Source organism: Rhamphochromis sp. 'chilingali', assembly GCF_963969265.1.
Source record: "Rhamphochromis sp. 'chilingali' genome assembly, chromosome: 11".
NCBI classification, from domain to species: domain Eukaryota; kingdom Metazoa; phylum Chordata; class Actinopteri; order Cichliformes; family Cichlidae; genus Rhamphochromis; species Rhamphochromis sp. 'chilingali'.
The window spans coordinates 6,206,065-6,221,746 of NC_137938.1; positions in this window are offsets into that span (position 1 = coordinate 6,206,065).

A 15,682-nucleotide genomic window follows, 5' to 3' on the forward strand; every position below is an offset into this window, starting at 1 on the left:
TTAGATCTCACCCTGGGTCAACACGCCTGAATCAAATGATTAGTTCATCATCAGGCCTCTGAAGAACTTCAAGACATGTTGAGGAGGTAATTTAGTCATTTAAATCAGCTGTGATGGATCAAGGACACATCTAAAACCTGCAGGACACCGGCCCTCGAGGCCTGGTGGAGAATGACCGAGCTAAGCTCCTGTGGGACTTCCAGATACAGACGGACGAAATGGTGGTGGCTAACCAACCGGACATAGTGGTGGTAGACAGAAGAAGACGGCTGTAGTGATCGATGTAGCGGTTCCGAATTACAGTAACATCAGGAAGAAGGAACACGAGAAGCTGGAGAAATACCAAGGGCTCAGAGAAGAGCTCGAGAGGATGTGGAGGGTGAAGGTAACGGTGGTCCCCGTGGTAATCGGAGCACTAGGTGCGGTGACTCCCAAACTAGGAGAGTGGCTCCAGCAGATCCCAGGAACAACATCGGAGATCTCTGTCCAGAAGAGCGCAGTCCTGGGAACAGCTAAGATACTGCGCAGGACCCTCAAGCTCCCAGGCCTCTGGTAGAGGACCCGAGCTTGAAGGATAGACTGCCCGCAGGGGCGAGTGGGGAATTTTTATATAGTGTACTGTCTGTACTTAGCTGATTTGAAGGCATATCTATAGATCTCTGATTAAGTCTGAAATGTGCTGAAATGTTACATTTGGTTTCTTTTCACATACTTTCAAATATTCAAATTAATGATATTGCTTAGTAAATTAATCTTTACATTTATTACATTCATTGCATTTAAATATTTGATTAATATTGTAATCGTAATTATTTGATTGGTTTTTACCCAAGTACCTCCTAGGTGAGGGGTTCTGGGTATGCTTCACCTGAAGGAGGTCTGGAGCAGACCCAGGACATGCAGGGTCTCTCAGCTGGCTTGGGAATGCCTTGGTGTTCCCCCATAAGAGTCGGAGGAGGTGGCTACGAAGAGGGAGGTCTGGGCATCTCTCCTGGACATGGATGAATGGATGGATGGGTTTTTAACCACTGCAAAACATGAAGTCCTCTCAGTCAAAGGTTGCAGCGACAGTTATTGCTACTACCTTTTGCAATAATGGACAACATTATCTGGTGTTAGTCAATTCACAATGATTTAAAATGTTGCTTTGGTCTCATTTATCTCACAAAAGACATCATTTCTTTGGGAAAGATTATGAAAAGTCATACAGTAACATTCCCCAACAGTATATAGCTGCTCTGCCTGACTATGCTAGGTGAAGCTGTTGGTGATTGTTGTTCAGACTTCAGCTGTATTTATATGCTAAATATCGTGTTGACAACATGCCCAGCTGTTTCAATAATATGCTTAGCAAGCTCAGCAATCACTGGACACAGTCAGTCACTACGGCACAGCGAACTGAAGCACAGACACAGCTATAGCCAGTGACAACCAATGACTGTACAGTCACTGGTGAAACTATGTCAAAGGCTGAGCAAAGTTTAAGCTACACTGTAATAAAATTTTATAAAACCACTCTCTGTGGCTCAGAAGGAAATTTGATTTCTAAAGCAAAGCAAGTTTAATTTAAAAGACAAAAATCAATTCTGAATTGTAGGATGATGGAAAATCAAGACAATGATATTTACGAGCGTTAATAATGGAGATACACTAAATTTTAAGAGCAAAAAGGAGGTGAAATTTAATGGTCTTGAGCAACCCCTGATTTGTTTTGCTTCCAAAGCAACAGACTTTGTTTAATTTTTAAAGTGCTCTTGAGCAATAGCTGTCCAGGCTTTCTGAAGCTCTTTAAAAGTTTTTCTTTGGACATTGACTGCTTCTTCACTCATTTTCAAACCAGCCCTTGTACCTGACCATTTTCAGAATAATGTCTTTTTTAAGCCACTTAACACTGACCTATGAATTCAAGCAATAACAGAACAACTAACTCAAGGGATGAACCAGTCCTGTGTGTACACATCACAGAAATCTTAGGAAAGAGCCAAATTTAAAATGATATCTTTAGGCACTTTGTTAAAGCGCCCTATCACAAAAAAAAAAAAAGTCATTTGTTCACATTTCTTTAGCTGAAACTGCAATAAATGCCAAAGACAGTTTGACAGGGGAAAAAAATATTATTTTTGTACGCAATTTCCAAAGATCTGTTGGTAAAATCCTGGCATATCTTAGTGTTGTGCGCTGTGTGTCCTTAAAATATCAGCAAACTGGAAAGTGGAGGACAAATGAAAGCCTATGAATGAAAGTATATTTTAAAGTCATGTCTTTAAGAAAAAGGATAAGTTCTAGCAAAGATTCTGACATAGTGCATGAGAGATACATCGGGCCCTTCCAATGATCCTGCTACTGTTCTCTGAAGCCTCATCAGAAACAGGGTGGCTGTCAGAAGCCATTCTTATGAAAGGAAACAAGGACAAAAGGCTGAGATATGCTGAATTACACAAAACTGGACTGAAGAAATGAGCAAGCAGTAGCAACAGGTTCAAATTTGACAACTTTTGGTTAAAACTATTGTCAATATGAGGAGCGAAGGTCAGGAGAGAGGTAGAACAGTACAGCAGTGAGTGTCTACAGCCTTCTGTAAAACACAGTGGAGGCTCTGTCATGATGTGGGCAGCATTTCAGCCAGTGGTGCTGCAGAGCTTTTCAAAATTGATGGAATTTGGAACGCACAAAAGGACTGTCAGATTAATCTAACTGTCAATTAATCTTGACATTCAGCATCTAATTAGTATGTTTTTACTTCTTTTTTTCTTCTGCTAAACCTTTTCCATTAGTTTTAGTTTCTGCTCATTAACTATACATGCTAATAGTAAATAGTACTATTAGGATATATCAACCTTCTGATTTTTCGCAACCTGTCAGTTAGAATATACATATCCATCCATTCGCTGCCACTTGTCCTTTTTTCATGGTCACCGGGGGGCAAGATGCAAAACGCATAGACACAGTGAACAATTCATACTCACATCTATGGAAAATTTAGAGTTCTCAATTAACCTATCCCCACTAACTGCATGTCTTTGGACTGTGAGAGGAAGTCGGAGTACCCAGAGAGAACCCAGGCAAACACGGGGAGAACATGCAAACTCCCTGGCCTGATGGTGGAACTGAATTCAGCACCTTCTTGCTGTGCTGTGAACAGTGCTAACCACCGTGCCGCCCATGTCCATCATATGTGTAATTTAAGCATGCATGTAAAACTGCATTAAAAATGTGAATGTTGTCTGTGTTTATATCAGGTTTGTTTTAGTGTTAGGTTATAGTCTGTCATGCCATATAACTGTACATTTATGATTCTTCAGTGTCACCATGCACTGGCAAAATCAACAGTACCAAAGAGTACTACTGTATTGAGTATATAAACACATTTTGTTGTAAATTTGGCTTCACTGTCTTACACATCAATTCACTTTCTTTTTACTGTGTTTGTTTTTTGCTTAATTTTTCAGTTTAGAGGAAAAGACACAATTAAAACAAGTAGCCAAGCTGAATTGTTGGATGTAGTCTGCTTTTGTGATTGGCTGTTGAAAACATTTTAATGCCCTTCTATGGTCACTAAGTTGCCTAGCACACCAAGCTTGACAAAGATGTTGCTTATGTGTAAACATAAGATTCCCACAAGTGAATAATCCCCATCCCCCACTGGTGTATGTAAGCGCAAGTTCCACTGAACACAGTGAAGGGTGTGAGTGTGATGTTGATGAGCATAATCTGGGCCTCTAACGAATTGTAAATCTCTTTTTACACTTGACAAGAATAATAGTGTGTCTTCGTGAGCTTCAGGAAGGGAAATGTTTCTCATTTCCTTCACATGCGTTGGATATTTGAATGACTCCCTAGAGTGGATTTGTCATCATTACGAATGGAATTACACAAACTCAACTACTGAATGTTGTTTCCCTCCTCCACCCCACCGTCAGAGCTCTATTAGCTCTGATGGCAATGCAGAGCAGAGAAAAAAGTACTTGTGTAATTTTTTGCTTTTTCTGATATCACAGAAAGAGACAATTAGAGATAAATGCACTGAATATTGACTCTCTACTCTCAGTGGAGGCAGTCATGTCACATTAAGGTATTGATATTTTCATCTGTCAACAGAATGCACATCATTTGGTGGAAGACTTTACCACAAAGCCACATTTAATAAGAATTTTTAGAGCTATCCCTTATTTTTCCACTCTTTGAATATATAGATATTTACTCAAAGGTGCTTGATGATTATCATTTAAGAAAGCATAGAAAAAACTGTCCTGCCCTATATACAAGTATAATGCTGTCTTGATTTTCAGCAGCCCCTCAAAACGAGCACTTTTATCTAGAATTTATGGAGCATGAGTGGATTCTAGACAGCTTTCCTTCCTAATTACATCATACACCTAACCCTGCAGGCTTCCTGCAAGATGCCAGCACATAAAGATGGAGTGAAAAGGGATCAAATGGAGAAAATCATTGTTTGGAATATGAAAGTGGTGAAACATCATAGAAAGAAGCACCACATGATCAGTTTTGATGGTTGGAAGACATTTAAATTGAAGTTGTTGCTTGTGGAAGAATGGCATGCCATATGCATACATCGTGCCAAAAAATACCCAACACAACTAATTCTAAATGTAATCGCTTCATCAGTGATATATAAAAAACAATATAATAATAATATAAACAGACAGCTTCCTAATTTGCCTGAGCACTCAAAGCGCTTTATACAACATGCCTCATTCTCCCATTCATGTTTCTCTCCTTTTTCCAGCTGAAATGCTTTCTATCTAACATTCACACTTCAATGCATGCATCGCATCTTGGGGTTAGCACGTTGCCCGAGGATATTTGGCATGCAGACTGGAGCAGGCAGGGATTGGACAACCAACCCTCCAATTAGTAGATACTCTACCTCGTGAGCTACATCCACACAAATACTTGCAGCAGGCTGTGAAACAAACCTCAGCTTTCTTTTCTAAACCAACGGTTTTTTCACAACTATTCTTTTCAGCTGTTTCACCAAGCTACAGTAAATTTACAGCTTCAACATTTAACAGTTTTTCTCACATTTTTGAATAAACTAAGTGACATACAGTATGTCTATTTGCTCTTTTCTTGATATTTTGCTGTCTAACTTGTTCAAGTTATTAAGCTACATTCAGAATTATCAATTTGTCCTTGCAAGGTGTGATTAAATAGTTCAGTGACAGGACATATCCATCCATCCATCCATCTTCTGGTGATCCAATTCTTGGTAGATATTTCACAGGTCAGTGAGTCATCAGTTAAGTGTATTTCATGCAAGAGAGCCAATGAACAGTCACAGCTTAGATATTGTTATTTAACCCTACACCAAGTGCATCATATGTATGAGTTTTTGAGAGTTCTACATCATCAGTGTAGTTTTTCCTGTCTTCAAAAACCGAACAATATGTTTTTAAGGAATAAATATAAATATGCCAGAGGTAAGAAATATGATATAAATTAAACTGATGTATCCAAACTGACATTTATTGTTTTTAATTCACCGGAAGGTTCAATAATGACTCCAGTTTCAAAAAATTTGAATCTTCTGGCATTTATTTAATTTTTTGGGTTTATAAGAGTGAAGTGTGTAGACTGATTTGTGAGGTACAAAATGCAAGAAAACTGTAAGCAAGGGGTTAATTATTAACCTCTTCTAGTAGTGAGCAGAGAATAAATAGGAAGACAACACATCCAGGTAGAGAACTGAAATGTGAGGAAGGCAGAAGTTGTTAAACATGGTCGGACAAACAAAGCTGGAGATAAAGCTGAAGAGACTGATGATTCATTCATGAAGCCAGTTTAGCATCTGATTGTGTACTGAGTAATAGTTCAATAATTCAAAATAATAATGTAAACTTACTGCGGTCCATTGTGGTTACATAGCCCTTGAATGTAATCAGTACTAAACACATAGTTCTTCGGGAGAACCGTTAGCAGTCACGTCCATGAAGCTGTCTATACCAAATGTTCTTGTTCAGGATGCTACTGTAGGACTTGGCACTGACAGTTTGAGTTTACGGCGTACTTTAAATGTCGAATGGTAACACTCTCACCTGACACAGTCTTAAAAACAGCATGCTCTTCCACTGGAGACTGCTGTTTGGTTTTTGTTTTGTAGATGTGGACCCAGCACAGCCTTCAGTTTCCAGGCCCCTCTTCTGTGGAACCAGCTTCCAGTTTGGATTCTGCTGGGGGATTCCCATGATGCACTGCTTCTTCAGTCACCTTTTCCACTCACCATGTCTTATACACCTCTCTGCATTTAGTTATTAGTTATTATTAATCTCTGACTCTCTTCCACAGCGTGTCTTTGCCCTGTCTCTGCTCATGGTAACGGCAGTGGCCGCCCTTTCCTGAGCCTGGTTCTGCCAGAAATTTCTTCCTGTTAAAAGGGAGTTTTTCCTTCTCACTGTCGCCAAAGCACTTGATTGTTGGGGTTTGCTGTGTATTCCTTGTATTATTGTTGGGTCTTCACCTTATAATATAAAGCTCCTTGAAGCAACTGTTGTTGTAATTTGGTGTTGCATAAATAGAATTGAATTGAATGGGACATTCTGGCTAAAGAATATGGCAAATAAAAAGCTCATGGGGAATTCAAATGAACACAGTTCATCCTGTGGGTAGAAGAGCGTGCTGATTAAATTTCAAGCAAATTTCTAAGATGCTCAAAATGATCTTATTTAACACATTAATATTAGTCTTTTCTCCTAAATCTGGTAAGCAAAGCAAACATATTTGCAAAAAATGTTTATATATTCCCTGAAAATTGCCTATACTCTGCTGCTATTGTTGGGTGTGTTGCCTTGAAGTGTGTTCTTGTCAAATCTCTTATCTGTACCCTTTTTTCTGAACCTACACTGACTTTCTGCCTTTTTTAGGTCATCACACATACAGACTCTCTCTCCCTGTGCAAACATTTTAGGCACAGATGAATCTGATGCAGCCAGAGGGGATATCTGTACCTTTCTCATCTCACTGAGCCATATTCTGCACAGATAACTGAACCTTCATACGACATGCTGGCTTTTCTTTAAAAGGTGACCTAACCTCACTTGGTCAGACCATAAAAACGCCTTCATGTTCATCAGCTATTTATAAGGTTTTCCATTAAAAAAGACTCTAAAATGATTTGCATGAAACTGTGCAGCTTTACCTTCTTTATTTTGTGGACATTAATGAATATTTAAATTAGTTCATTCATCTATCTATCTTTTACCCCTCCATTGCTGTCTTTGCAGTCTATTCTAGCCAAACACTGTGAAGCTACTCTGCACAGAGGCAAAATGTAAAACACAATGTTTCTGTGTTGTAGAACTTTAGAAACAGTAAATCATACTATAAGCCTGACAGACAGTGTTGAGTAGCATTATGTTTTTAAAGTAATTTGTTAGTCATTAAAAATCTATTGCTTACTGAGAAAAGTAGCAGGATTACTACTACTTTATGTTACCAAAGACCCTTTTGCATTGGCACTTCCACACTACAGCCGATTTAACTATGAGTATATGGACTTCACAACCTACTGCTATGAGTGAATTGATCCAAATATTGATAGTATCAATACCAGTTGATTGATACGTGTGAAGGGATCGATACCTTTGTTTGTTTCTCCCCTCTGTGTTCAGTACATTGCTCCTGTTCCATCAAAAAGTAGACAGGTTTGAACAAATGCTGCTTCTCTCACATCTTGCATGCACATGTTGCTTGTCACCTCCTCCCCTGCTCTGCCGTGTCTTGTTGCCATGCTGTCATGTGACTCTGGAGTGTGAGACAGCACGATAGCAGAAAAAAAGAGGAGATATTCTATGGCTGCAAATGAGAACAATGTAAACTGTAATCTGTATATATAAGATATTCACTCCTGTGTCAACACCACGAACTTAAACAAGCAGATGAAAAACCATAGAATAGAGAACTCCAAAAAAGAAAAAGAAGCAACGAGGAGGAGGAGGAGGAGGAAAATCCCCCAGACAGACCCTCAGAGTTTTCTGACAGAGTACTTTCAGAGAGGCAAAGAATATCCAAGTAGCTTATATAACAGTGAAAGTAACTTTTTTAGCCACGACTCTTGTTGATCTTCAGCATTATTTAATGTTAATTTTCAGCTACTGGTCATCACATTAGTTCCTTTAGCAGACTGATCACCTATAGGCTATATCCAAACACTGAAATAATATATTAATATTGAAGATCAAATATTGAGATCAAATTTTCGTGACTTTAAATGTTTATTTTGGATTCTGTTTTTATTCAGATTAGTAACCTTGGAATTGGCAGGATTATTTTATTTCTGAACTCAAGGTCCAGCTGTGTTTGATGACCTTTGAGCAGCTCTTTTATTAACCTCTCAATAAGACTTCTGATTATCCTTTTCCACAACTGTGGTTGGTTTCTTCACATCATTAGTAAAAATATACATATACATGAGTACAAACTGAACCAGATCCAATTAAATGGGAAGAAACAAGTGTTCAGGTGGATTTCTTTGTATTCAGACAGTGCCACTGCAGTGCCCCGCCTTCCCCATCACGATCTTTCTAAAGAGAGCTTGGACTCACTAATAGGTTTCTGGATCCTGGCAGAACCAACATGCCACTATGAGGAGGGGTGTAAGGTTAATCTGTATGTGTTTGAAGTCAGGTTGTGCCTCATTGACTCTCTCCCTCTCTTCTCTCATCACTTTCTCCATCATTTCTTTGCACACACACACACACACACACACACACACACACACACACACACACACACACACACACACACACACACACACACACACACACACACACACACACAGATATCGGTGCTTTGAACTGTGACTAAAGCTTTCTTGTGTCTCTGTATTTTTTTTTTTGACCCTCTTTGATCTATGTTAAAAGGTTAAGGTGACTTTGGGGGATTGTGCAGGGCAGGGAGTGTGTAAAGTTCATGCTAGAGAGTTTCTGTCAGTAGCAGTCACTGGATAATAAAACTTTTCACTTTAATAGCATTGAGCTTGCATTAGTGCATGACTACTTTAGAAAGTACCACACGCCTTTTAAGAAAACTGCTGCAACACTGACCGTATACCAGTGTTTCCTTCTATAGCGAAGATTGCAGAATGATAACAGAAATGATCACAGCAGCCTTTAAATTTGCCAACCTTATGAAGATCTCCCTTTGGAGCCTTTATTGGCTGGAAAAATAAGAGGGGCACTATAATTCGGCCTAACAAATTTGTTCCATAAGCTGCTCATGCCTAGCTCTGTGTTTTTCATGGTCTTCACAGTTCAAAATAACTATTATTTATATCATACCGGGGGTTTGTGCAGCTCATATGTCTGAAACTGCTTTAGCTGAAACCTAGCTGTTTTCTGATTGGCTAGATCGCATACACAAAAAAATTAAACTACTTGTCCAAACTAACTTGTTTGGACTTATATACTTCAAGCCATTGCTTTCTGCTTGGGATGTATAGAAAAAGTAATTTTTCAGAAGACGTGTAGATCTCTGGCAGTAGTTTTCACCAATGGAGGATCCTGAAAGGTGTTCCAGGTCATCCAAGAAGGGGAAGCAAATGAGGGAGGTGGGTCGTTAGGCAAGATCTTCATTTATAGTGTATCTCACAGTTATGCTTATGGTTTTGCGAATGCATTGACATTTCGGTTCCAAGAGGAGAATCTTCCTGCACATAATCAACCACATATTGCATGAGAGCAGCTTATTATAACCTATAATTACCTTTCAAAATTAAGTGACCTTTAGCAGCTACGGGAATACATTTATGTGTGCTGGCATTGCCGTCTTTGGATTGTGTATTACTGTTGACCCAGCTGACCTAGAAAATGGGCTTTTGTAACGTGTGGCACCGTTTTCATTCAGGAGCTTATCTCTGCAGTAGTAAATGGACTGTTATTCATACCGACACAGAATCAGATTGCTCAGGTTCTGACAGTGTTTGTTTGTTTTTACATTGTCTGTTAATTGTAGCTGTATTCATGGTGTGTTTTGGTTTCATGATTTATCTCCGTGTATTGTGAATGTAAGCCCAACAAGGGACACTGGTTGGAAATTAGCTATAAACTTATCTGCAGTACATCAGTTTCATGTTTTTACTTGGACTATGTTAAACTGAGCTGCAGACTGCAGTCGTAAAAACTTTTCCTTCAAAATCTGATTTTTACTTGCATTCTTCTTGTTGCCATTTAAACTTGAATACTTTTACTACAGCTGACATGGAAAAACTCAGCTCTGTTGATGCTCACAACAGATGTAATGCCTCAACTTCTTTCACTGTTCTTATTTTAACTATCCCTTTAACCTTTGTGAAAACATGCTAATTTATTCAGTGAGAGTATGTGAGAGGCAGCTGTGTAACTGAATCCCTCAGTTTTTCTTCATTTTCCCACCAATCATTTCCACATCAATTCTACTGCTCTACATGATAATTAAAGTTTAAGTTTGACTCCACTATATTTACTGGACAAATGACTGAAAAAGTAGTACCAATGTGAAAAGAAATTGCACAATTATTACATCATGAATGAACTGATTAAAACAACTTTTTTATGGAAAGTTCAGTTTCACGAGGCACATCCAGGCCTGTTGGATCAAGAAATCACTTAAAGAGAAAATGTCTAAAAAAGTGAAGTAGACTAAAAATGTAATACATCATGCCTCAGTCTAGAAAAACAGCTGTGAAACAAAGTCATTGTTATCCATCAGTCTAGAAAAGATTACAAAGTCATTTTTAAGGTTTATGGAATCCAGTAAATGGAAAGAATTTGGAACAGTGGTGCACATTCCCAGGACTGCCCATCCCTAAACTGATCATAGTTACTTTTAGCAGGTGACAGTGTCAAGCACAGTCAGCAATCTTGGTACATCCGTTGATTTAATGCTATTTTACATCAACTGTTCGCTCAGCTGATATTCTTTGGCACATTTTATTGCAAATTGTCCATTTGGTGTGCTATTTAAGTTTCAGCCCCATGTTGCTGCCTTTGCAAGCCATTTTGCAACCCACCTCCACCCAAACTCCTCCGGTTTGTGCTTTTCATGGCATTTACTTATGCCTGTTCTGTTGTGTCAGGGGGTTGCTGTTGTTGATATCCTTGCCTTTTGGCTTTCCACATGGAAATGCTCACAGAGTAAATAACTATGGATGGTATAATAGTCCCACTTTGATTAAAGAGATTTGGACAAAAAAAATCAGCTTTAGATTGTACAAACGACAGAATTATATCATGCATGAGACAGCGCGGCAGGTAAAACTCTGGAAAATTCATACTGAGTGGATGTCATGTGGCCTGCCCCTGCATGCTCTGTCCAGACAGCACTGTACCCAAATAAAACTCGGTATTTCCACAAGTGAGAACGTAGCTGAGGCTGAATCTGCTGTTTGTATTGAATGTAAAAAAATAAAATAAAATAAAAATTTGCAACTTTGACGAATCCCAGACTCCATTCTCCTAACTCCGGCTGAGATTCATGTGTAAAAATGAAGCTGTAAATCCCAGGACATGTGTAAAATCATTCTTGGAGCATAGTACATGTTCTGTTTAGTTTCCACCTTCATGACAGCTGTAAGGTGGGTGATTTAAAAAAAAAAAAATCCTACCCTCAAATACTGATAAGGCTTCAGTTTAGGCACATTGCTGCTGTGCCAACACATACTGTAGCTGATAGCTGTCCACCTCTGCTAATTCAAGTCACTGATCTGGTCAAATATTATAATCCACTGTGTCAGTTTCCTGAGTGAAATTCTAGTTTTTAATCCATCTGCGTAAATGTGTGTCTGTGCTTTGAACCCATACAATTTATAGATTCTGCTAACCGACTGGCCATTTTTAGCACTTAGCACCTCACCTTCATATCTAAATATGGTCACTTCTGGCTCCAGAGAAATCAGTATGACAGTGAGCAGTACGCCTCAGTACACAGTGTCCAAAACTAACAAGTCAATACACTCCTCTTTTACATGCAGTCCACATTAAACCTGGAGTGATAACTGATAACAGTAATGCATTAGACTAATAGAAGGTGCTCCACACACAGCAACAACTGGTGACAATGATGGGTTTCAGTCTACTTTACAGCATTCATCCCTGTAAACACTGGCAGTGGTTTGTTTAGGTTTGAAAGTACAATGATGCATTTGTATTTTCCGTAGCACTTTGGCAGGTTATCGAACGATGAGCAAAGGTGCATTTGTTCCCTGAGTTGGTCCTTGGAGCAGCACATCTCCAAGCACCAGGTGATCTTGTGTCCGAGTGTATTCTGGGAGGAAGTGGTAACTTAAAGAATATAGCATCTTTAATGTCTGGAAACCTGATCGGCTGTTTTCACATACATTAGCACAGGAAGGGGTTTTCCCCTGCATACAAGCACCGTTGCACTTCTGCTCATTATTACTATGGCAGCGTGTCTGTGTGTGTGTGTGTGAGTGTGTGTTATTTTTGCGATACACGGCTCATCATTGTTATAGTAATTCACCCAAGGGAGGATCTATGTGTTCTGTCTGGTTAATGAGGCAGTTTCCAGTGACCTCTTCATGGGGATGGATGGCTCACCTCTATCCACATACAGTATGCCTACGTTTTGTTTTTTGTTCCCCTCCCTGCTGTTCTGCCCTTCTTTTTGCTGATTTTTTTTTTTTACAGTTCTTCAAGACATCATTAAGTCACCATTTTTCCATCATGTCATTCTCTTCTCTTCCCCTCTCTCTGCTCTTCTCCTCTATCCATTAATTTGCAGCAGTCTCCATCCTCTCTACATTTTACCCTCTGAGCCAAAGGAACCAGTACAGAGAAATCAGCATTAATAAGGTATGAGGTGGTGTACCATTACCACACAGATAAACACACACACACCACTGACATCCCCGGACTCTTCCATGAGAAGGAGGGTGTAGGGTACAGTGTTCATGTTATCATTGAAATGAGAATGCACCTGCAAAGAAGCCCCGAAAGCCAGTTCAGAGGGTTGGAAGTGAATTCAGCCTGGTTGGAGGTTTTAGGTGAGCTACAGCGACTCTTTAAATAGAGCATACTCTTGGCTTATAATTCATCTTTAAAATCTGGCTTACCTGTGAAATAATTATACAAAAATGAGTCCCACTGAGTGCTGAAAAGCTCAAACCAATATAGGTAATGGACTTTTAAACATGTTTCATAAGGGTGCCATAAAGATTTCCCTTTACTGTAAGTACCTCTGGGTGAGCGTTTCCTCTTCTGTTTCAATATTTTATACTATAGAAGACAACACACTGGGTGTTAATCATAAAATTGTTGCTTTTCAAACAGATAATTTCAGATAATTACACCACTGAATGCCTAGATTCTGATTACCACAAAGCATTCAGTGCATAATGAGGTCGACCACAAAGCAACCAACTCAACTCAATTTGCACTCAGGAAGTGTGATGGCACTGCCATGATAACTTTGCCGGCAGCAAATTATGTTCTCAGAGTTCACAAAGACACACTGTTTGCATCTATTCTCTAACAGTGTAGCACTGAACCAGTGTAGCACTGAACCAGTGTAGCACTGAACCAGTGTAGCACTGAACCAGTGTAGCATGGGGTTTATACCGTACCTGATTCTACTTTGCTTAACTGGCTGTCACACTACTCATAAGGTGCTGGTTGCTGGCAAATAGTGCCAAATCTCTCACATCGGGCTGCCGTGCTGGGTTGTTTGAATTCTTTTTTTTTTTTAAGATGTTGCACCGTCTAATTTACATTTAGGGTTTAGAATAAAATGCATTAACAACTTTCTGTTATAGTGCTGGGTATAAACCTTCATTGTGTATGAAATATATTTATGGCAATTATGCCCAAAAAGTGATGTATCACACAGCATCACACAGTTTCTGCAGATTTGTTGGATGCACATGCATTGTGCAAATCTGTCATTCCATCACATACAGTGTACAGAGTACAGCGAAGTCATTGGTGTGTTTGAGAAGCCAGTTTAAGCCAGCCATCAGAAGATGTGGTTACAATAAAACATGTACACCTTATAAAGTAGCCACTGCGATAGGAACAAATGAACAGATACAGTGCTAGAGGAACTTGATGCCTGGAAAATTTAGCAGTTCCAAAAGTAAGACTGGAGTAATAACTAGTGCATTGGCAGTGTTTGTTGAGAAACTGAAAGCATCGGCTAACAGGCTGCCATGCTTGAGACACAGGATCAGTGCAGGAGTCAGGAGCATCAGTGGTGCCAGCCTTGTTGGCAGCTTGTCAAGCAACAATAGCCAGGAATCTGAGCCCAAGGCAGACAAGCCAAGGGTGATGCCATGTCACTCAGTAGCTTCATTTGCACAGACACAAGGTCTTATTTTCATTGCTCAGGCTACACAAAAGAGTGTGATCGCTCTTCCTTAAAGTACCTCATGGTTAACGACCCATTAACCGGTTCCTTTATTATCTGTGGAGATTTTGACAGATGCACTGTATCTCTGTAAATGATACCTAAATATAAGATGGCAGTTTGTTTTTCACTGACAGCAGAAAATCCGTTTTAAAACCAGGAATCAATTTCCCTCAAAAATGTATTTCTCACTGATTTGGATTAAAATGTACCTGCTGTGATTTATGTGATCAAAACACTGTAGCAACATGTGGAGGGACAGGTTCCATGCTGGTCGTACTTTGACTGATTTTTACAAGGAACAAAGTCATTTCTAGTATTATATGGAAAAAGGACACCAGGTCAACCTAATTTCTATTATTTACATTGTTCTATTTTTGTTTGCACGTGTTCAGATCAGGCTGCAGACTGTACATAAAAGATGAATGCAATCACTGTGACATCACCCGCTGATATTTGAGCCACATGTGACCATATTTAGCCCGGAGGCCAGAGTACTAAGCTATCAGCTATTGTTAGTTGGACATTTTAACATGGAGCCAGCCTCAAGTGGCCACTAGAGGAACTGCAGTTTTTGCCCTTTTCTGCACTGTCTTAATTTTTCAGACGCAGATACTGGTTGCTTGGTTGAGATTCTGTCATGGTCCGGGTGAGCACGGGGTTTTTCCACTCCGCTGGGTTTTTCCACTCCGCTGGGTTCTACCTTCAGGCAGAGACTCCAATCAGCTTCCACACCTGGTTCCAATCAAGTCACCTGCATATAAGACCAGCATTCACAACAGACCTCTGCCAGATCTTCTGCTAACCCATGTCAGTGCTAGGCTGCGAACCCCTTGTGAGAACCCTCAACTACTGCTTTTCCCTCACCGTGTTTTTCTTTGTCATAGGACCCACCTGGCAGTCACGTTTCCCGAACTACTCTCATCTCCGCCTGGACGCTGGTTCTGTCATCTGGTTTCTTCCTCTCCACCATCGGACTACACCTGCCTGCCTCCCTGCCAAGTCCCTCACTCCACGCATATTCTGGATCCTCTCTGGACACTCCTCACCCGGAACCCCCTGGACACCCCTTCCTCGCATGACACTTTAAACCTGCAACGCGTAAGCCCTAACCTCCATAGCCTAATCCTGCAGCTGTGATTCACTGGACTGTCACTGACTACTTGTCTCTTCTCATTATAGTGACTGCGTACCTCCATCCAAGCCGCTGCCCCTTTTTTCCATCCGTGAAATCCAGCACCTAGCCATAGCACTCAGTTTCATGTTCACAGTTTGGCCTCACAGTTCACAGTTCATAGCATTTCATAATTCATAGCATTCATAGTCT